Genomic DNA, 13,964 nt, shown 5'->3' on the forward strand with positions numbered 1-13,964 from the left:
CCGTAGCCCTGGCCGGGGCGGGGAGGAAAGCTCAACCCGCTCCCCTCCAAGGGACTCCGGGAAGGAACACCGAGGCGCGGGGGCAGAGACTGCACTGCTCTCGTCCGGGATCTGGATTTTATAGTCTCTGAGTCTTGGCCGCTGATGGGATTACACGGCGCCAGGGGGCCAGGTGGTGGGTGTGACCCCCGCCTACTGGAATTTGGAGGATCTGGGTGGAAGATGCTCGACTCCAATTCGAGTAGGCTTGGAGGTCTCGGCCCCGGAACCCGCGTGGCTTTGTCCCTCTGCCAGTACCTTCAGGTGTGCGGAGAGTGGTCTCAGCATGGTGGTGGCTGGTCCTGGAGGTCTCCGGCTGCCGTAGCCCTGGCCGGGGCGGGGAGGAAAGCTCAACCCGCTCCCCTCCAAGGGACTCCGGGAAGGAACACCGAGGCGCGGGGGCAGAGACTGCACTGCTCTCGTCCGGGATCTGGATTTTATAGTCTCTGAGTCTTGGCCGCTGATGGGATTACACGGCGCCAGGGGGCCAGGTGGTGGGTGTGACCCCCGCCTACTGGAATTTGGAGGATCTGGGTGGAAGATGCTCGACTCCAATTCGAGTAGGCTTGGAGGTCTCGGCCCCGGAACCCGCGTGGCTTTGTCCCTCTGCCAGTACCTTCAGGTGTGCGGAGAGTGGTCTCAGCATGGTGGTGGCTGGTCCTGGAGGTCTCCGGCTGCCGTAGCCCTGGCCGGGGCGGGGATGAAAGCTCAACCCGCTCCCCTCCAAGGGACTCCGGGAAGGAACACCGAGGCGCGGGGGCAGAGACTGCACTGCTCTCGTCCGGGATCTGGATTTTATAGTCTCTGAGTCTTGGCCGCTGATGGGATTACACGACGCCAGGGGGCCAGGTGGTGGGTGTGACCCCCGCCTACTGGAATTTGGAGGATCTGGGTGGAAGATGCTCGACTCCAATTCGAGTAGGCTTGGAGGTCTCGGCCCCGGAACCCGCGTGGCTTTGTCCCTCTGCCAGTACCTTCAGGTGTGCGGAGAGTGGTCTCAGCATGGTGGTGGCTGGTCCTGGAGGTCTCCGGCTGCCGTAGCCCTGGCCGGGGCGGGGAGGAAAGCTCAACCCGCTCCCCTCCAAGGGACTCCGGGAAGGAACACCGAGGCACGGGGGCAGAGACTGCACTGCTCTCGTCCGGGATCTGGATTTTATAGTCTCTGAGTCTTGGCCGCTGATGGGATTACACGACGCCAGGGGGCCAGGTGGTGGGTGTGACCCCCGCCTACTGGAATTTGGAGGATCTGGGTGGAAGATGCTCGACTCCAATTCGAGTAGGCTTGGAGGTCTCGGCCCCGGAACCCGCGTGGCTTTGTCCCTCTGCCAGTACCTTCAGGTGTGCGGAGAGTGGTCTCAGCATGGTGGTGGCTGGTCCTGGAGGTCTCCGGCTGCCGTAGCCCTGGCCGGGGCGGGGAGGAAAGCTCAACCCGCTCCCCTCCAAGGGACTCCGGGAAGGAACACCGAGGCGCGGGGGCAGAGACTGCACTGCTCTCGTCCGGGATCTGGATTTTATAGTCTCTGAGTCTTGGCCGCTGATGGGATTACACGGCGCCAGGGGGCCAGGTGGTGGGTGTGACCCCCGCCTACTGGAATTTGGAGGATCTGGGTGGAAGATGCTCGACTCCAATTCGAGTAGGCTTGGAGGTCTCGGCCCCGGAACCCGCGTGGCTTTGTCCCTCTGCCAGTACCTTCAGGTGTGCGGAGAGTGGTCTCAGCATGGTGGTGGCTGGTCCTGGAGGTCTCCGGCTGCCGTAGCCCTGGCCGGGGCGGGGAGGAAAGCTCAACCCGCTCCCCTCCAAGGGACTCCGGGAAGGAACACCGAGGCGCGGGGGCAGAGACTGCACTGCTCTCGTCCGGGATCTGGATTTTATAGTCTCTGAGTCTTGGCCGCTGATGGGATTACACGACGCCAGGGGGCCAGGTGGTGGGTGTGACCCCCGCCTACTGGAATTTGGAGGATCTGGGTGGAAGATGCTCGACTCCAATTCGAGTAGGCTTGGAGGTCTCGGCCCCGGAACCCGCGTGGCTTTGTCCCTCTGCCAGTACCTTCAGGTGTGCGGAGAGTGGTCTCAGCATGGTGGTGGCTGGTCCTGGAGGTCTCCGGCTGCCGTAGCCCTGGCCGGGGCGGGGAGGAAAGCTCAACCCGCTCCCCTCCAAGGGACTCCGGGAAGGAACACCGAGGCGTGGGGGCAGAGACTGCACTGCTCTCGTCCGGGATCTGGATTTTATAGTCTCTGAGTCTTGGCCGCTGATGGGATTACACGGCGCCAGGGGGCCAGGTGGTGGGTGTGACCCCCGCCTACTGGAATTTGGAGGATCTGGGTGGAAGATGCTCGACTCCAATTCGAGTAGGCTTGGAGGTCTCGGCCCCGGAACCCGCGTGGCTTTGTCCCTCTGCCAGTACCTTCAGGTGTGCGGAGAGTGGTCTCAGCATGGTGGTGGCTGGTCCTGGAGGTCTCCGGCTGCCGTAGCCCTGGCCGGGGCGGGGAGGAAAGCTCAACCCGCTCCCCTCCAAGGGACTCCGGGAAGGAACACCGAGGCGCGGGGGCAGAGACTGCACTGCTCTCGTCCGGGATCTGGATTTTATAGTCTCTGAGTCTTGGCCGCTGATGGGATTACACGACGCCAGGGGGCCAGGTGGTGGGTGTGACCCCCGCCTACTGGAATTTGGAGGATCTGGGTGGAAGATGCTCGACTCCAATTCGAGTAGGCTTGGAGGTCTCGGCCCCGGAACCCGCGTGGCTTTGTCCCTCTGCCAGTACCTTCAGGTGTGCGGAGAGTGGTCTCAGCATGGTGGTGGCTGGTCCTGGAGGTCTCCGGCTGCCGTAGCCCTGGCCGGGGCGGGGAGGAAAGCTCAACCCGCTCCCCTCCAAGGGACTCCGGGAAGGAACACCGAGGCGCGGGGCAGAGACTGCACTGCTCTCGTCCGGGATCTGGATTTTATAGTCTCTGAGTCTTGGCCGCTGATGGGATTACACGACGCCAGGGGGCCAGGTGGTGGGTGTGACCCCCGCCTACTGGAATTTGGAGGATCTGGGTGGAAGATGCTCGACTCCAATTCGAGTAGGCTTGGAGGTCTCGGCCCCGGAACCCGCGTGGCTTTGTCCCTCTGCCAGTACCTTCAGGTGTGCGGAGAGTGGTCTCAGCATGGTGGTGGCTGGTCCTGGAGGTCTCCGGCTGCCGTAGCCCTGGCCGGGGCGGGGAGGAAAGCTCAGCCCGCTCCCCTCCACGGGACTCCGGGAAGGAACACCGAGGCGCGGGGGCAGAGACTGCACTGCTCTCGTCCGGGATCTGGATTTTATAGTCTCTGAGTCTTGGCCGCTGATGGGATTACACGGCGCCAGGGGGCCAGGTGGTGGGTGTGACCCCCGCCTACTGGAATTTGGAGGATCTGGGTGGAAGATGCTCGACTCCAATTCGAGTAGGCTTGGAGGTCTCGGCCCCGGAACCCGCGTGGCTTTGTCCCTCTGCCAGTACCTTCAGGTGTGCGGAGAGTGGTCTCAGCATGGTGGTGGCTGGTCCTGGAGGTCTCCGGCTGCCGTAGCCCTGGCCGGGGCGGGGAGGAAAGCTCAACCCGCTCCCCTCCAAGGGACTCCGGGAAGGAACACCGAGGCGCGGGGGCAGAGACTGCACTGCTCTCGTCCGGGATCTGGATTTTATAGTCTCTGAGTCTTGGCCGCTGATGGGATTACACGACGCCAGGGGGCCAGGTGGTGGGTGTGACCCCCGCCTACTGGAATTTGGAGGATCTGGGTGGAAGGTGCTCGACTCCAATTCGAGTAGGCTTGGAGGTCTCGGCCCCGGAACCCGCGTGGCTTTGTCCCTCTGCCAGTACCTTCAGGTGTGCGGAGAGTGGTCTCAGCATGGTGGTGGCTGGTCCTGGAGGTCTCCGGCTGCCGTAGCCCTGGCCGGGGCGGGGAGGAAAGCTCAACCCGCTCCCCTCCAAGGGACTCCGGGAAGGAACACCGAGGCGCGGGGGCAGAGACTGCACTGCTCTCGTCCGGGATCTGGATTTTATAGTCTCTGAGTCTTGGCCGCTGATGGGATTACACGGCGCCAGGGGGCCAGGTGGTGGGTGTGACCCCCGCCTACTGGAATTTGGAGGATCTGGGTGGAAGATGCTCGACTCCAATTCGAGTAGGCTTGGAGGTCTCGGCCCCGGAACCCGCGTGGCTTTGTCCCTCTGCCAGTACCTTCAGGTGTGCGGAGAGTGGTCTCAGCATGGTGGTGGCTGGTCCTGGAGGTCTCCGGCTGCCGTAGCCCTGGCCGGGGCGGGGAGGAAAGCTCAACCCGCTCCCCTCCAAGGGACTCCGGGAAGGAACACCGAGGCGCGGGGGCAGAGACTGCACTGCTCTCGTCCGGGATCTGGATTTTATAGTCTCTGAGTCTTGGCCGCTGATGGGATTACACGGCGCCAGGGGGCCAGGTGGTGGGTGTGACCCCCGCCTACTGGAATTTGGAGGATCTGGGTGGAAGATGCTCGACTCCAATTCGAGTAGGCTTGGAGGTCTCGGCCCCGGAACCCGCGTGGCTTTGTCCCTCTGCCAGTACCTTCAGGTGTGCGGAGAGTGGTCTCAGCATGGTGGTGGCTGGTCCTGGAGGTCTCCGGCTGCCGTAGCCCTGGCCGGGGCGGGGAGGAAAGCTCAACCCGCTCCCCTCCAAGGGACTCCGGGAAGGAACACCGAGGCGCGGGGGCAGAGACTGCACTGCTCTCGTCCGGGATCTGGATTTTATAGTCTCTGAGTCTTGGCCGCTGATGGGATTACACGACGCCAGGGGGCCAGGTGGTGGGTGTGACCCCCGCCTACTGGAATTTGGAGGATCTGGGTGGAAGATGCTCGACTCCAATTCGAGTAGGCTTGGAGGTCTCGGCCCCGGAACCCGCGTGGCTTTGTCCCTCTGCCAGTACCTTCAGGTGTGCGGAGAGTGGTCTCAGCATGGTGGTGGCTGGTCCTGGAGGTCTCCGGCTGCCGTAGCCCTGGCCGGGGCGGGGAGGAAAGCTCAACCCGCTCCCCTCCAAGGGACTCCGGGAAGGAACACCGAGGCGCGGGGGCAGAGACTGCACTGCTCTCGTCCGGGATCTGGATTTTATAGTCTCTGAGTCTTGGCCGCTGATGGGATTACACGACGCCAGGGGGCCAGGTGGTGGGTGTGACCCCCGCCTACTGGAATTTGGAGGATCTGGGTGGAAGATGCTCGACTCCAATTCGAGTAGGCTTGGAGGTCTCGGCCCCGGAATCCGCGTGGCTTTGTCCCTCTGCCAGTACCTTCAGGTGTGCGGAGAGTGGTCTCAGCATGGTGGTGGCTGGTCCTGGAGGTCTCCGGCTGCCGTAGCCCTGGCCGGGGCGGGGAGGAAAGCTCAACCCGCTCCCCTCCAAGGGACTCCGGGAAGGAACACCGAGGCGCGGGGGCAGAGACTGCACTGCTCTCGTCCGGGATCTGGATTTTATAGTCTCTGAGTCTTGGCCGCTGATGGGATTACACGACGCCAGGGGGCCAGGTGGTGGGTGTGACCCCCGCCTACTGGAATTTGGAGGATCTGGGTGGAAGATGCTCGACTCCAATTCGAGTAGGCTTGGAGGTCTCGGCCCCGGAACCCGCGTGGCTTTGTCCCTCTGCCAGTACCTTCAGGTGTGCGGAGAGTGGTCTCAGCATGGTGGTGGCTGGTCCTGGAGGTCTCCGGCTGCCGTAGCCCTGGCCGGGGCGGGGAGGAAAGCTCAACCCGCTCCCCTCCAAGGGACTCCGGGAAGGAACACCGAGGCGCGGGGGCAGAGACTGCACTGCTCTCGTCCGGGATCTGGATTTTATAGTCTCTGAGTCTTGGCCAATGATGGGATTACACGACGCCAGGGTGCCAGGTGGTGGGTGTGACCCCCGCCTACTGGAATTTGGAGGATCTGGGTGGAAGATGCTCGACTCCAATTCGAGTAGGCTTGGAGGTCTCGGCCCCGGAACTCGCGTGGCTTTGTCCCTCTGCCAGTACCTTCAGGTGTGCGGAGAGTGGTCTCAGCATGGTGGTGGCTGGTCCTGGAGGTCTCCGGCTGCCGTAGCCCTGGCCGGGGCGGGGAGGAAAGCTCAACCCGCTCCCCTCCAAGGGACTCCGGGAAGGAACACCGAGGCGCGGGGGCAGAGACTGCACTGCTCTCGTCCGGGATCTGGATTTTATAGTCTCTGAGTCTTGGCCGCTGATGGGATTACACGACGCCAGGGGGCCAGGTGGTGGGTGTGACCCCCGCCTACTGGAATTTGGAGGATCTGGGTGGAAGATGCTCGACTCCAATTCGAGTAGGCTTGGAGGTCTCGGCCCCAGAACCCGCGTGGCTTTGTCCCTCTGCCAGTACCTTCAGGTGTGCGGAGAGTGGTCTCAGCATGGTGGTGGCTGGTCCTGGAGGTCTCCGGCTGCCGTAGCCCTGGCCGGGGCGGGGAGGAAAGCTCAACCCGCTCCCCTCCAAGGGACTCCGGGAAGGAACACCGAGGCGCGGGGGCAGAGACTGCACTGCTCTCGTCCGGGATCTGGATTTTATAGTCTCTGAGTCTTGGCCGCTGATGGGATTACACGACGCCAGGGGGCCAGGTGGTGGGTGTGACCCCCGCCTACTGGAATTTGGAGGATCTGGGTGGAAGATGCTCGACTCCAATTCGAGTAGGCTTGGAGGTCTCGGCCCCGGAACCCGCGTGGCTTTGTCCCTCTGCCAGTACCTTCAGGTGTGCGGAGAGTGGTCTCAGCATGGTGGTGGCTGGTCCTGGAGGTCTCCGGCTGCCGTAGCCCTGGCCGGGGCGGGGAGGAAAGCTCAACCCGCTCCCCTCCAAGGGACTCCGGGAAGGAACACCGAGGCGCGGGGGCAGAGACTGCACTGCTCTCGTCCGGGATCTGGATTTTATAGTCTCTGAGTCTTGGCCGCTGATGGGATTACACGACGCCAGGGGGCCAGGTGGTGGGTGTGACCCCCGCCTACTGGAATTTGGAGGATCTGGGTGGAAGATGCTCGACTCCAATTCGAGTAGGCTTGGAGGTCTCGGCCCCGGAACCCGCGTGGCTTTGTCCCTCTGCCAGTACCTTCAGGTGTGCGGAGAGTGGTCTCAGCATGGTGGTGGCTGGTCCTGGAGGTCTCCGGCTGCCGTAGCCCTGGCCGGGGCGGGGAGGAAAGCTCAACCCGCTCCCCTCCAAGGGACTCCGGGAAGGAACACCGAGGCGTGGGGGCAGAGACTGCACTGCTCTCGTCCGGGATCTGGATTTTATAGTCTCTGAGTCTTGGCCGCTGATGGGATTACACGGCGCCAGGGGGCCAGGTGGTGGGTGTGACCCCCGCCTACTGGAATTTGGAGGATCTGGGTGGAAGATGCTCGACTCCAATTCGAGTAGGCTTGGAGGTCTCGGCCCCGGAACCCGCGTGGCTTTGTCCCTCTGCCAGTACCTTCAGGTGTGCGGAGAGTGGTCTCAGCATGGTGGTGGCTGGTCCTGGAGGTCTCCGGCTGCCGTAGCCCTGGCCGGGGCGGGGAGGAAAGCTCAACCCGCTCCCCTCCAAGGGACTCCGGGAAGGAACACCGAGGCGCGGGGGCAGAGACTGCACTGCTCTCGTCCGGGATCTGGATTTTATAGTCTCTGAGTCTTGGCCGCTGATGGGATTACACGACGCCAGGGGGCCAGGTGGTGGGTGTGACCCCCGCCTACTGGAATTTGGAGGATCTGGGTGGAAGATGCTCGACTCCAATTCGAGTAGGCTTGGAGGTCTCGGCCCCGGAACCCGCGTGGCTTTGTCCCTCTGCCAGTACCTTCAGGTGTGCGGAGAGTGGTCTCAGCATGGTGGTGGCTGGTCCTGGAGGTCTCCGGCTGCCGTAGCCCTGGCCGGGGCGGGGAGGAAAGCTCAACCCGCTCCCCTCCAAGGGACTCCGGGAAGGAACACCGAGGCGCGGGGCAGAGACTGCACTGCTCTCGTCCGGGATCTGGATTTTATAGTCTCTGAGTCTTGGCCGCTGATGGGATTACACGACGCCAGGGGGCCAGGTGGTGGGTGTGACCCCCGCCTACTGGAATTTGGAGGATCTGGGTGGAAGATGCTCGACTCCAATTCGAGTAGGCTTGGAGGTCTCGGCCCCGGAACCCGCGTGGCTTTGTCCCTCTGCCAGTACCTTCAGGTGTGCGGAGAGTGGTCTCAGCATGGTGGTGGCTGGTCCTGGAGGTCTCCGGCTGCCGTAGCCCTGGCCGGGGCGGGGAGGAAAGCTCAGCCCGCTCCCCTCCACGGGACTCCGGGAAGGAACACCGAGGCGCGGGGGCAGAGACTGCACTGCTCTCGTCCGGGATCTGGATTTTATAGTCTCTGAGTCTTGGCCGCTGATGGGATTACACGGCGCCAGGGGGCCAGGTGGTGGGTGTGACCCCCGCCTACTGGAATTTGGAGGATCTGGGTGGAAGATGCTCGACTCCAATTCGAGTAGGCTTGGAGGTCTCGGCCCCGGAACCCGCGTGGCTTTGTCCCTCTGCCAGTACCTTCAGGTGTGCGGAGAGTGGTCTCAGCATGGTGGTGGCTGGTCCTGGAGGTCTCCGGCTGCCGTAGCCCTGGCCGGGGCGGGGAGGAAAGCTCAACCCGCTCCCCTCCAAGGGACTCCGGGAAGGAACACCGAGGCGCGGGGGCAGAGACTGCACTGCTCTCGTCCGGGATCTGGATTTTATAGTCTCTGAGTCTTGGCCGCTGATGGGATTACACGACGCCAGGGGGCCAGGTGGTGGGTGTGACCCCCGCCTACTGGAATTTGGAGGATCTGGGTGGAAGGTGCTCGACTCCAATTCGAGTAGGCTTGGAGGTCTCGGCCCCGGAACCCGCGTGGCTTTGTCCCTCTGCCAGTACCTTCAGGTGTGCGGAGAGTGGTCTCAGCATGGTGGTGGCTGGTCCTGGAGGTCTCCGGCTGCCGTAGCCCTGGCCGGGGCGGGGAGGAAAGCTCAACCCGCTCCCCTCCAAGGGACTCCGGGAAGGAACACCGAGGCGCGGGGGCAGAGACTGCACTGCTCTCGTCCGGGATCTGGATTTTATAGTCTCTGAGTCTTGGCCGCTGATGGGATTACACGGCGCCAGGGGGCCAGGTGGTGGGTGTGACCCCCGCCTACTGGAATTTGGAGGATCTGGGTGGAAGATGCTCGACTCCAATTCGAGTAGGCTTGGAGGTCTCGGCCCCGGAACCCGCGTGGCTTTGTCCCTCTGCCAGTACCTTCAGGTGTGCGGAGAGTGGTCTCAGCATGGTGGTGGCTGGTCCTGGAGGTCTCCGGCTGCCGTAGCCCTGGCCGGGGCGGGGAGGAAAGCTCAACCCGCTCCCCTCCAAGGGACTCCGGGAAGGAACACCGAGGCGCGGGGGCAGAGACTGCACTGCTCTCGTCCGGGATCTGGATTTTATAGTCTCTGAGTCTTGGCCGCTGATGGGATTACACGGCGCCAGGGGGCCAGGTGGTGGGTGTGACCCCCGCCTACTGGAATTTGGAGGATCTGGGTGGAAGATGCTCGACTCCAATTCGAGTAGGCTTGGAGGTCTCGGCCCCGGAACCCGCGTGGCTTTGTCCCTCTGCCAGTACCTTCAGGTGTGCGGAGAGTGGTCTCAGCATGGTGGTGGCTGGTCCTGGAGGTCTCCGGCTGCCGTAGCCCTGGCCGGGGCGGGGAGGAAAGCTCAACCCGCTCCCCTCCAAGGGACTCCGGGAAGGAACACCGAGGCGCGGGGGCAGAGACTGCACTGCTCTCGTCCGGGATCTGGATTTTATAGTCTCTGAGTCTTGGCCGCTGATGGGATTACACGACGCCAGGGGGCCAGGTGGTGGGTGTGACCCCCGCCTACTGGAATTTGGAGGATCTGGGTGGAAGATGCTCGACTCCAATTCGAGTAGGCTTGGAGGTCTCGGCCCCGGAACCCGCGTGGCTTTGTCCCTCTGCCAGTACCTTCAGGTGTGCGGAGAGTGGTCTCAGCATGGTGGTGGCTGGTCCTGGAGGTCTCCGGCTGCCGTAGCCCTGGCCGGGGCGGGGAGGAAAGCTCAACCCGCTCCCCTCCAAGGGACTCCGGGAAGGAACACCGAGGCGCGGGGGCAGAGACTGCACTGCTCTCGTCCGGGATCTGGATTTTATAGTCTCTGAGTCTTGGCCGCTGATGGGATTACACGACGCCAGGGGGCCAGGTGGTGGGTGTGACCCCCGCCTACTGGAATTTGGAGGATCTGGGTGGAAGATGCTCGACTCCAATTCGAGTAGGCTTGGAGGTCTCGGCCCCGGAACCCGCGTGGCTTTGTCCCTCTGCCAGTACCTTCAGGTGTGCGGAGAGTGGTCTCAGCATGGTGGTGGCTGGTCCTGGAGGTCTCCGGCTGCCGTAGCCCTGGCCGGGGCGGGGAGGAAAGCTCAACCCGCTCCCCTCCAAGGGACTCCGGGAAGGAACACCGAGGCGCGGGGGCAGAGACTGCACTGCTCTCGTCCGGGATCTGGATTTTATAGTCTCTGAGTCTTGGCCGCTGATGGGATTACACGACGCCAGGGGGCCAGGTGGTGGGTGTGACCCCCGCCTACTGGAATTTGGAGGATCTGGGTGGAAGATGCTCGACTCCAATTCGAGTAGGCTTGGAGGTCTCGGCCCCGGAACCCGCGTGGCTTTGTCCCTCTGCCAGTACCTTCAGGTGTGCGGAGAGTGGTCTCAGCATGGTGGTGGCTGGTCCTGGAGGTCTCCGGCTGCCGTAGCCCTGGCCGGGGCGGGGAGGAAAGCTCAACCCGCTCCCCTCCAAGGGACTCCGGGAAGGAACACCGAGGCGCGGGGGCAGAGACTGCACTGCTCTCGTCCGGGATCTGGATTTTATAGTCTCTGAGTCTTGGCCAATGATGGGATTACACGACGCCAGGGGGCCAGGTGGTGGGTGTGACCCCCGCCTACTGGAATTTGGAGGATCTGGGTGGAAGATGCTCGACTCCAATTCGAGTAGGCTTGGAGGTCTCGGCCCCGGAACTCGCGTGGCTTTGTCCCTCTGCCAGTACCTTCAGGTGTGCGGAGAGTGGTCTCAGCATGGTGGTGGCTGGTCCTGGAGGTCTCCGGCTGCCGTAGCCCTGGCCGGGGCGGGGAGGAAAGCTCAACCCGCTCCCCTCCAAGGGACTCCGGGAAGGAACACCGAGGCGCGGGGGCAGAGACTGCACTGCTCTCGTCCGGGATCTGGATTTTATAGTCTCTGAGTCTTGGCCGCTGATGGGATTACACGACGCCAGGGGGCCAGGTGGTGGGTGTGACCCCCGCCTACTGGAATTTGGAGGATCTGGGTGGAAGATGCTCGACTCCAATTCGAGTAGGCTTGGAGGTCTCGGCCCCGGAACCCGCGTGGCTTTGTCCCTCTGCCAGTACCTTCAGGTGTGCGGAGAGTGGTCTCAGCATGGTGGTGGCTGGTCCTGGAGGTCTCCGGCTGCCGTAGCCCTGGCCGGGGCGGGGAGGAAAGCTCAACCCGCTCCCCTCCAAGGGACTCCGGGAAGGAACACCGAGGCGCGGGGGCAGAGACTGCACTGCTCTCGTCCGGGATCTGGATTTTATAGTCTCTGAGTCTTGGCCGCTGATGGGATTACACGACGCCAGGGGGCCAGGTGGTGGGTGTGACCCCCGCCTACTGGAATTTGGAGGATCTGGGTGGAAGATGCTCGACTCCAATTCGAGTAGGCTTGGAGGTCTCGGCCCCGGAACCCGCGTGGCTTTGTCCCTCTGCCAGTACCTTCAGGTGTGCGGAGAGTGGTCTCAGCATGGTGGTGGCTGGTCCTGGAGGTCTCCGGCTGCCGTAGCCCTGGCCGGGGCGGGGAGGAAAGCTCAACCCGCTCCCCTCCAAGGGACTCCGGGAAGGAACACCGAGGCGCGGGGGCAGAGACTGCACTGCTCTCGTCCGGGATCTGGATTTTATAGTCTCTGAGTCTTGGCCGCTGATGGGATTACACGACGCCAGGGGGCCAGGTGGTGGGTGTGACCCCCGCCTACTGGAATTTGGAGGATCTGGGTGGAAGATGCTCGACTCCAATTCGAGTAGGCTTGGAGGTCTCGGCCCCGGAACCCGCGTGGCTTTGTCCCTCTGCCAGTACCTTCAGGTGTGCGGAGAGTGGTCTCAGCATGGTGGTGGCTGGTCCTGGAGGTCTCCGGCTGCCGTAGCCCTGGCCGGGGCGGGGAGGAAAGCTCAACCCGCTCCCCTCCAAGGGACTCCGGGAAGGAACACCGAGGCGCGGGGGCAGAGACTGCACTGCTCTCGTCCGGGATCTGGATTTTATAGTCTCTGAGTCTTGGCCGCTGATGGGATTACACGACGCCAGGGGGCCAGGTGGTGGGTGTGACCCCCGCCTACTGGAATTTGGAGGATCTGGGTGGAAGATGCTCGACTCCAATTCGAGTAGGCTTGGAGGTCTCGGCCCCGGAACCCGCGTGGCTTTGTCCCTCTGCCAGTACCTTCAGGTGTGCGGAGAGTGGTCTCAGCATGGTGGTGGCTGGTCCTGGAGGTCTCCGGCTGCCGTAGCCCTGGCCGGGGCGGGGAGGAAAGCTCAACCCGCTCCCCTCCAAGGGACTCCGGGAAGGAACACCGAGGCGCGGGGGCAGAGACTGCACTGCTCTCGTCCGGGATCTGGATTTTATAGTCTCTGAGTCTTGGCCGCTGATGGGATTACACGACGCCAGGGGGCCAGGTGGTGGGTGTGACCCCCGCCTACTGGAATTTGGAGGATCTGGGTGGAAGATGCTCGACTCCAATTCGAGTAGGCTTGGAGGTCTCGGCCCCGGAACCCGCGTGGCTTTGTCCCTCTGCCAGTACCTTCAGGTGTGCGGAGAGTGGTCTCAGCATGGTGGTGGCTGGTCCTGGAGGTCTCCGGCTGCCGTAGCCCTGGCCGGGGCGGGGAGGAAAGCTCAACCCGCTCCCCTCCAAGGGACTCCGGGAAGGAACACCGAGGCGCGGGGGCAGAGACTGCACTGCTCTCGTCCGGGATCTGGATTTTATAGTCTCTGAGTCTTGGCCGCTGATGGGATTACACGACGCCAGGGGGCCAGGTGGTGGGTGTGACCCCCGCCTACTGGAATTTGGAGGATCTGGGTGGAAGGTGCTCGACTCCAATTCGAGTAGGCTTGGAGGTCTCGGCCCCGGAACCCGCGTGGCTTTGTCCCTCTGCCAGTACCTTCAGGTGTGCGGAGAGTGGTCTCAGCATGGTGGTGGCTGGTCCTGGAGGTCTCCGGCTGCCGTAGCCCTGGCCGGGGCGGGGAGGAAAGCTCAACCCGCTCCCCTCCAAGGGACTCCGGGAAGGAACACCGAGGCGCGGGGGCAGAGACTGCACTGCTCTCGTCCGGGATCTGGATTTTATAGTCTCTGAGTCTTGGCCGCTGATGGGATTACACGGCGCCAGGGGGCCAGGTGGTGGGTGTGACCCCCGCCTACTGGAATTTGGAGGATCTGGGTGGAAGATGCTCGACTCCAATTCGAGTAGGCTTGGAGGTCTCGGCCCCGGAACCCGCGTGGCTTTGTCCCTCTGCCAGTACCTTCAGGTGTGCGGAGAGTGGTCTCAGCATGGTGGTGGCTGGTCCTGGAGGTCTCCGGCTGCCGTAGCCCTGGCCGGGGCGGGGAGGAAAGCTCAACCCGCTCCCCTCCAAGGGACTCCGGGAAGGAACACCGAGGCGCGGGGGCAGAGACTGCACTGCTCTCGTCCGGGATCTGGATTTTATAGTCTCTGAGTCTTGGCCGCTGATGGGATTACACGGCGCCAGGGGGCCAGGTGGTGGGTGTGACCCCCGCCTACTGGAATTTGGAGGATCTGGGTGGAAGATGCTCGACTCCAATTCGAGTAGGCTTGGAGGTCTCGGCCCCGGAACCCGCGTGGCTTTGTCCCTCTGCCAGTACCTTCAGGTGTGCGGAGAGTGGTCTCAGCATGGTGGTGGCTGGTCCTGGAGGTCTCCGGCTGCCGT

This window comes from Sorex fumeus, unplaced genomic scaffold, assembly GCF_029834395.1.
Source record: "Sorex fumeus unplaced genomic scaffold, SorFum_2.1 ptg000073l, whole genome shotgun sequence".
NCBI classification, from domain to species: domain Eukaryota; kingdom Metazoa; phylum Chordata; class Mammalia; order Eulipotyphla; family Soricidae; genus Sorex; species Sorex fumeus.